General features: G+C 40.8%; 1 long non-coding RNA gene across 1 annotated transcript; it reads left to right on the top strand.

Annotated features, from left to right (window-relative positions):
- Positions 1 to 296: 296 nt before the first annotated feature.
- Gm31471 lies at positions 297 to 4,670 on the top strand. Its single transcript, XR_380111.2, has 3 exons — positions 297 to 409; positions 742 to 829; positions 4,393 to 4,670. It is a non-coding gene; the product is annotated as a predicted gene, 31471 (long non-coding RNA).
- The last annotated feature ends 2,241 nt before the right edge of the window (positions 4,671 to 6,911 follow it).

The raw sequence follows: 6,911 nt of genomic DNA, 5'->3' as shown, positions 1-6,911 counted from the left end.
ACAGGGAGCATGGGTTTCGAATTTCCCTCGATGCCGATGTCTTAGTAGGACACTTGGCAAGGACAATTGGGTTTCTTCTTGCCACTCAGAACCACTTCTGTTTTACCCTGCGCCGTGGCTTCAGTCTGACTTGTTCCCACAGGCTCATGTGTTTGCACATGCCTTTTCCCGCTGATAGGGTTGTCTAGGGAGATCCTGGAGCCTTTACGAGATAGGGCCCAGCTGGCGGAAGTGGGTTATCTGGGTCCAGCCTTTGAGGGACAGGTACACACAGTCCCTGGCTCTGACCTTTCGGTCTGCTTCCTGATTCACCATGAGGAGAATAGCTTTCTGCTTGCTCCATCACTGAGCTCTGCTGAGCTGCCGTGCCACGCCTCCCCCACCGGGATTCACGAAGACATTCCAAACCGTGAGCCGCAATGTTTTCTACCATACGATTTTCTACCACAGCGACACAAGTGTAGCGACTGTACTCCAATTCTGAGGTCATGGTACTTTGTTAGATTCAGTTCATGGGAGGGTAAACTTTATAAATGTCCACTCTGATTACATTATATGTGCTCTTTAGATCACAGCTCAGTGGATTCCAGAGATTGGCAAAATCACAGACAACTCCTCTACATTCCCATGATGTTGATGTTCTCTTTTGTATTTTTTAAAATCATTTTGTCCTTATCAGCTCAATCCTACATTGTGACAAACTCCCTACTTTTTTTTTTTTTTTTTTTTTTTTTTTGGTAGTGTTACCTGATATGAAATCAAATGAATATCTCTTTACCACCTCCCAATGAAACTAGAAGGCTCTGGATTTGATACAACATGACCTGTGGTAAGTCTTTTATTTGTTCCCTTCCTTCCAAATTTCAGCTTTGGAAAATGATGGGAGACTAGATCATCCCTGCTGATGTTTCTGCTACACGTGGCTATGTGGCTGATTCCTGAGTCTGCTTTACCACAGGGCACGGCTGTTCCAGAAGGCAGGACCGCACTTATTTATCCCTGCTGGGCTGTCGCTGGGCTGTTGCTGGGCACGTGTTGGGCCATAGGGAAGCCCAGGGACACCACTCCCGGGGTGGGGAAGCGCAGTCTGAGGCTAAAGACAGCTGGAGTTGGCTTGTGGGTTCCTGGCCTTGCGATGAGGCCAAGGCCGTCTGGTTCTCAGGCTCTTGGACACCCAGGCACCGCTGGGAGTCAAAAAAGAGCTGAGAACAGAGTGGAAGTGGGGACAGGCAGGCTGGATCTGTCCTGGGGCATGGGGGTGGAAGAGAAGGGAACTCTAGCTGGTCCTTCGGGAGGGTCCTTGGCTTGTTAGCTGTGGTGGGCTTGAGCTTGGTTGCAGTCATGTCTGGAGTGCAGAGAGGCCTTTTACAGTAGACTAGACTGCCGTGGCTCTGTAGGCGAAGGTCTTCTCCATGGCTCCCTAGATGATGAAAAGAGGCAGTCCATGTTTTTAAGACCTTTATTGTCATGGTGGTAAGTGTATGTGTAAAACCATACCCCAATTCTCAGGGTGGGCCTGAGATTAAATACATTTTGCAAGGAGGAGTGTCTGGGAAGGAAAGCGTATTGGCTAAGCCCTCCAGGTCTTTACCTACCTCATTAAAATCTCTATCTTGAGCCTACGTGACCACAGGTCATATCCTCTACATGTGGAGGGGCTTGGGGCGTTGCCCTTACATGAATGATGGCCACAAATCTATGGGGGGCTGCTGCTGGTGATAGGGGCCTGTTGCCCGGGATCCGGCAAAGCTCCTACCGTCCCTTCAGGGTCTCCGGGGCTTCTAGCCTTAGCCCAACCCGGACCACACTACCTTTTACAGTCCCACAAGTACAGTGATTCCTAACTGTGTGGGATCCTCAATTGGTATTTGTTGTTGTTAAGATTTTATTTTAACATTTTTCTATCTCATGTTGTCACTCAGTGAACATCTGCAGACATCTCTAAACCTTCTAAGTGCAAGGATGAAATGACTCTACTCCAAAACTCAGGTCTCCTCTGACCTGCATTACTTATTTTCCCTGAGAAAGTTAGAGTTCTGACACCTGGGTGGGGTATGCACTTGATTGGTGACTATTTAAATTCTACTTTAAAATACTGTAGAAGTGACAATACCTATATCTATATAAGTGAGTTAAGATATATAACTATACCTGTATAAGTAACAATTGTTATAAAAGTGAGAATTTCATAGGGATTGTTGTTGTTGTTCTCCTTATTCTGATTCTAATGGAGCCTGGAGGTAAAAATAACAGTTTTAGATTTGAAAGTATTTTATACTTTTTGTTTATTAGTCTTAAGTAATTATTTTGATTTCTTTGAAAGAATTGTTTCAGTGATCAGAGATCACAAAAACACTACCTAAAACTAAAATGCTACCTAAGAGTGTGTGTGTGTGTGTGTGTGTGTGTGTGTGATTGTATCAGCAGATTCAATATTTTTAAAGCCCTTCAAAAACCACACCATACGCCAGTAGCAAGCATTGGAGGGTGGGGGGGCCTTTCCTGAAGGAAGTGCTGTTTACTGCTGAGAGGCTTCACGTGAGAATAACTGTAGCCCAAGTGTGTCTCTTCTGATGACTGAAGATGCAGGAGCAAGTTGTAGCCTTGAAGTAAGAGGACCCATGGAGATGAGAATGCAGGAAATACATTACTCGGTTCCTAGCTACTAATGTGATTTAAATTGTTTTTCATTCCATTATCCTGGGCTACTGGGCACTTAGGTTGAAGCAGATTTATGAACGGGTCCTAATTAACAAGGGTTCCTCTCCTCTCTGACAAAGGAGGGAACCCAACCGGGGGCGGGGTCTTTTTGTTCTCTGTCCTCACTGCCTCTCTCCTTGGCACCTCCCTTTCAGCCAGTCTATGGCTCCATTAACTTTAAAAAACAAATTAGACTCTACCCTCTTTAACTGCTTTCACTTTGCTCAAATCAAAAAGGCACTTAATTAGCTTGCCTCTAGGATATATTACTGCAGTAACAGGATCTTCATAAACAATATAAAATGATAGCCTAAGACAGTCTGAATTTTAAAAAAATCTTTAAATGAGTTGTGGTCAACACCTAAAGGACATTTTGGGAAAGTCTGTGAATTCATCTAACAGATTTTCCTGAATATAAAACCTTAAAAGACCTATTTTGCTTCGCCAGAAGATCATGAGTATTTTGAGAAAAATAAAAGTTTGCTTTTTCAATCCAAAATTATGCTAAAACCTTAGCAGAAGCCATTCATGCTTAAAAAAATCACGAGAGGTTATGAAAGGGTTTAAGAAAGCATTTCAGGCCCTGAGGACCCCTTGCTGGCAGGGCTCTTACAGATGTCTCCCGATTATTTAAAATGTATTAGATCAATAGAAAGAAGAGTGTTACCTACAGATAAGAGTGACCAGAAGATACAGATGGAAGAAGCTCCTTTTTCGGTATCTACCATTTTAAGACACAAATATTCATTTTAAAATCTAGTTTTTTACTTTGGACATAGAAAATGGCTTCACAGGCCATCTTTATTATGCGTATGAGAGATTTTCTTGTTTTCCTAGCAGATATACAAACATATGCAAATGGATAATGTACTCAAATGACTTATAAACATTTACAAACATTATGTTAGTTCTACAAATTATTATGAATTAAGATATCTTGTGGTGATATAAGCCTGAGGACAAAATATTCAAGAAAAAAATTTTAAACAGTTCAAGTATTACATTTCTACCATCTTGTAGATTGTCCAGCTTAAAACTCATACTCAAAATCTAATCAGGTTGTTATAAAATACAGAAGCTTAGAATACAAATGAGTAATTTATCCTTGAGTATAATTGATTTATGTGGCTCTGTTTTGAAACATTGGAAATAAACCCAGTTCTTCTTCGATATATATATACTAAGACTTCATTTCTATTACAAACGGTTTCACAACACAATATTAAATTTAATTTAATTTTCATGACTATCTACTAGAGCAGTTTGTCCACTGAAATATTAAAGAAGTAAAGCTGTTTTGTTGTATATGACTTAACCACCACAGTAGGATCTGCTCGTTTATTTTTTATAAGATATTAATTTTCTTGTACTTTTAAAAATTCACAAGATGTTTATTCATGAAATATGTCTCCATCATATAAGAACTGTCTTCATTTTCAAAACTCTGCTTGTATCTAAATTTATAATTGGGGTCAAATATTTCCTTGAGTATTGACCTTTGTTGGGGTAGCTGAACAGCAATCAAATACCTTTTTAATATAAAACATAAATTCTGAAATATTTTGCAAGACTGCTATAAAGAAACAGTGTGGTGGATGGCGAAGCAATCAGGACAGTTTGACAACCAAACACCAGGAAGGTCCACTTTAACTTCTTGTATCTTTTGTAACAAGACCATCCCTTTGAGTACAGGCAAAGGTCTTCAACCCAGAAGAAGTCTGTCCACTATGGCTTCACGGACACACCAACAGCACTTGGAGAGTTCATTTATTTCCGTTGATACTTCCTCTGCTTCTTCAATGTCTCCATTTTTGCTTTGCTTTATGTTGACTTTTTAAGAATTTACCAATGGGGCTGGCAAGATGGCTCAGCAGGTAGCAGAGTCCGAATACTTGTGTCCCACCAGGACCCACGTGGTAGAAGGAAAGAACAGACTCCTGCCAGCTGTCCTCTGACTTTCATAAGGGTGTTTCGACAACCCACGCCCTAATCAACAAATAAATATATAAATATAATTTTAAAAGATATAGTTAAATTTTGTTTATTTATTTTGACAGTGATCTTTGGCTTTTCTTTCTGTATCTCACCCATTTCCTTTCGCTCAAAAGCATTATGGGAGAGCTCCCATCTACGGGCTTTTGTTGTCCCTTCCTGTATACCTGAGCCCTTGGGATGCTTTACAAACTCTGTTTGTTTCAAGTGGACTAATAATTTTTGATCAAGAACCAATTAGCACGTTAACTCAACACAGCTGGAGCAGCATTGGATTTAGAGCAATGGAAAACAGGCTCCTTTGGCACGTTGCGAGTACATGGCCGCAGCTGATTGGCAGCTCTTCTGAGCCGTGATTTCCACGTCTTGAAAGGGAGAGGGAGAAAAAAAAAATACTTATTTCAAAGCTTCGAGTGAATGAGTCTTACAAAAGATAAAGCTCTCTAAAGCGCTTTGTACTGTGAAATACTCATACTCTTATTATTTTAAGACTTAATGTTTCTTTGTCTTCCTTTCCTCACGCTGTCTCAGAGGGCTTCCACATCTATAATTGAATCTGCTATTTTGTCTTTGTTAATATTCTAAGTTTATGCTGCAGCTTTAATGCAACCATCCTCAGGAGCCCACACGGCAGTGCCTCGTTCTTTGCCAGTTTATCTAGAGGGTCCAGGCGCCGTTCTAGGCAGAAGGGTGTGAAATGTGGGACGCTAAACTGGGAGTGAAGAAATGACAGAGATAAATTAGAAAAATGGGACAAAGAGTTAGTAAGAACGACATCACTTCTCATGGTATCTCACAGTTCTCTGAGGCTGCTGGAACCATTCCATTGTAAATCTGTAAACATAAGAGGCACTGAATATTCCAAAAAAAAAAAAAAAAAAAAAAGCAAAATAAGTCCGTAGAACAGAGCAAGAGAACCAAATAGCTCAAATAGAGCCCTTTGAAAACCCTAGTAAGTGTTTTTTTTTTAAATTATATTGTATGTGGATTTCAAAATAATTGGGTAATGTTGCTATTAATGCACTTCACCGAATCTTTCCTTTACCAAAAATTTGCCGAAATCGTGCAAACTCTTTAGCATAAACTTGGTACTCCTAGAAATACCTTGTAAATTTCTCTGCCAAACATATCACTACTGCTCATTTAAAAAACAAACAAACAAACAAACAATAAATCAATAGACAAAGCAAAACAAACAAAAAAAGCAGTGATAAGTCTGGTGTGGACAAACCTAAAATCCTGGTACTTGGGCAGCTGAGGCAAGATTAGGAGTTCAAAGCCACCTTGTTTTCTATAGCAAGACTATCTCTCAAACTGACAAAACAACCCAAAATAAATGCACTATTGTTGGTTATACCTTCATTCGCTCCCAAACTATTCATCAAACACTTACCACATTTCAGTGTTCAAGGCTACAGTTATATAGTAGCACACAAAATGATCATTTTCAAACCCTAGCTCCCCCAAATCTCTACTTGCTTCATTAAATGTTAACTTAAGTTCAGTGATAATAAGTTAATAATATTTCTCTATTAATTTAATAATTAAAAGTTAATAATTTTCTATAGGGAGAAAAATTAACATTGAGAACCAAGTAAAATTTACATATTTCTATTTGTTTAACAATGTAATTAGGATGACAAGGGAAAAAAACTAAGGAAAAGGTGTGAAGGCAGAAATTTCCATGGAGAGCTGAGGGCAGAACATTCCAGACAAGGGTAGCACGTACAGTGGCTCTGAGGAGTGTTTGCATGCCTTTCATGAATGAACATCTGCAGGGGCATCCTCCCTGAGTCCTTCAGCGGAGCGAGGAAGCCGGAAAGCTGCTGAGATGGTGGACACAGTGATGTCCAGTCAGATCCAAAAGTCCATACTGGTTTCTACCAAGGTGAGGGAAAAGCCAGAGGATACTGAACAGAGGGGAGGTGGGCTGGCACATCGCAACGGAATCACCCCTGTTGGGGGACACGGATCAATACGGAACCAATACAGAAGTAACACGGACAGTTAGTTTGGTCACTGGATGGTGGATCCACCCAGCACTGTGGCACTGCTACTCCTAGAAAGTCTGAGGAGCAGTGTTGGGGGTGCCGGCCTCATGGCCACTCAAGGAGACGGACATAGACGAGGTGGTGGGCATGAGCTTGCAGCCCAGAGTTGCCTGGGTCTAAGGTGGAAGGAGAAGGCAGAGTCTGCAAAGAGACTGAACCTAGTTCCAA

The sequence above is a fragment of the Mus musculus genome, chromosome 10 (assembly GCF_000001635.26).
Source record: "Mus musculus strain C57BL/6J chromosome 10, GRCm38.p6 C57BL/6J".
In the NCBI taxonomy this organism is placed as follows: Eukaryota; Metazoa; Chordata; class Mammalia; order Rodentia; family Muridae; genus Mus; species Mus musculus.
This window is presented reverse-complemented; position numbering and strand designations above follow the sequence as displayed.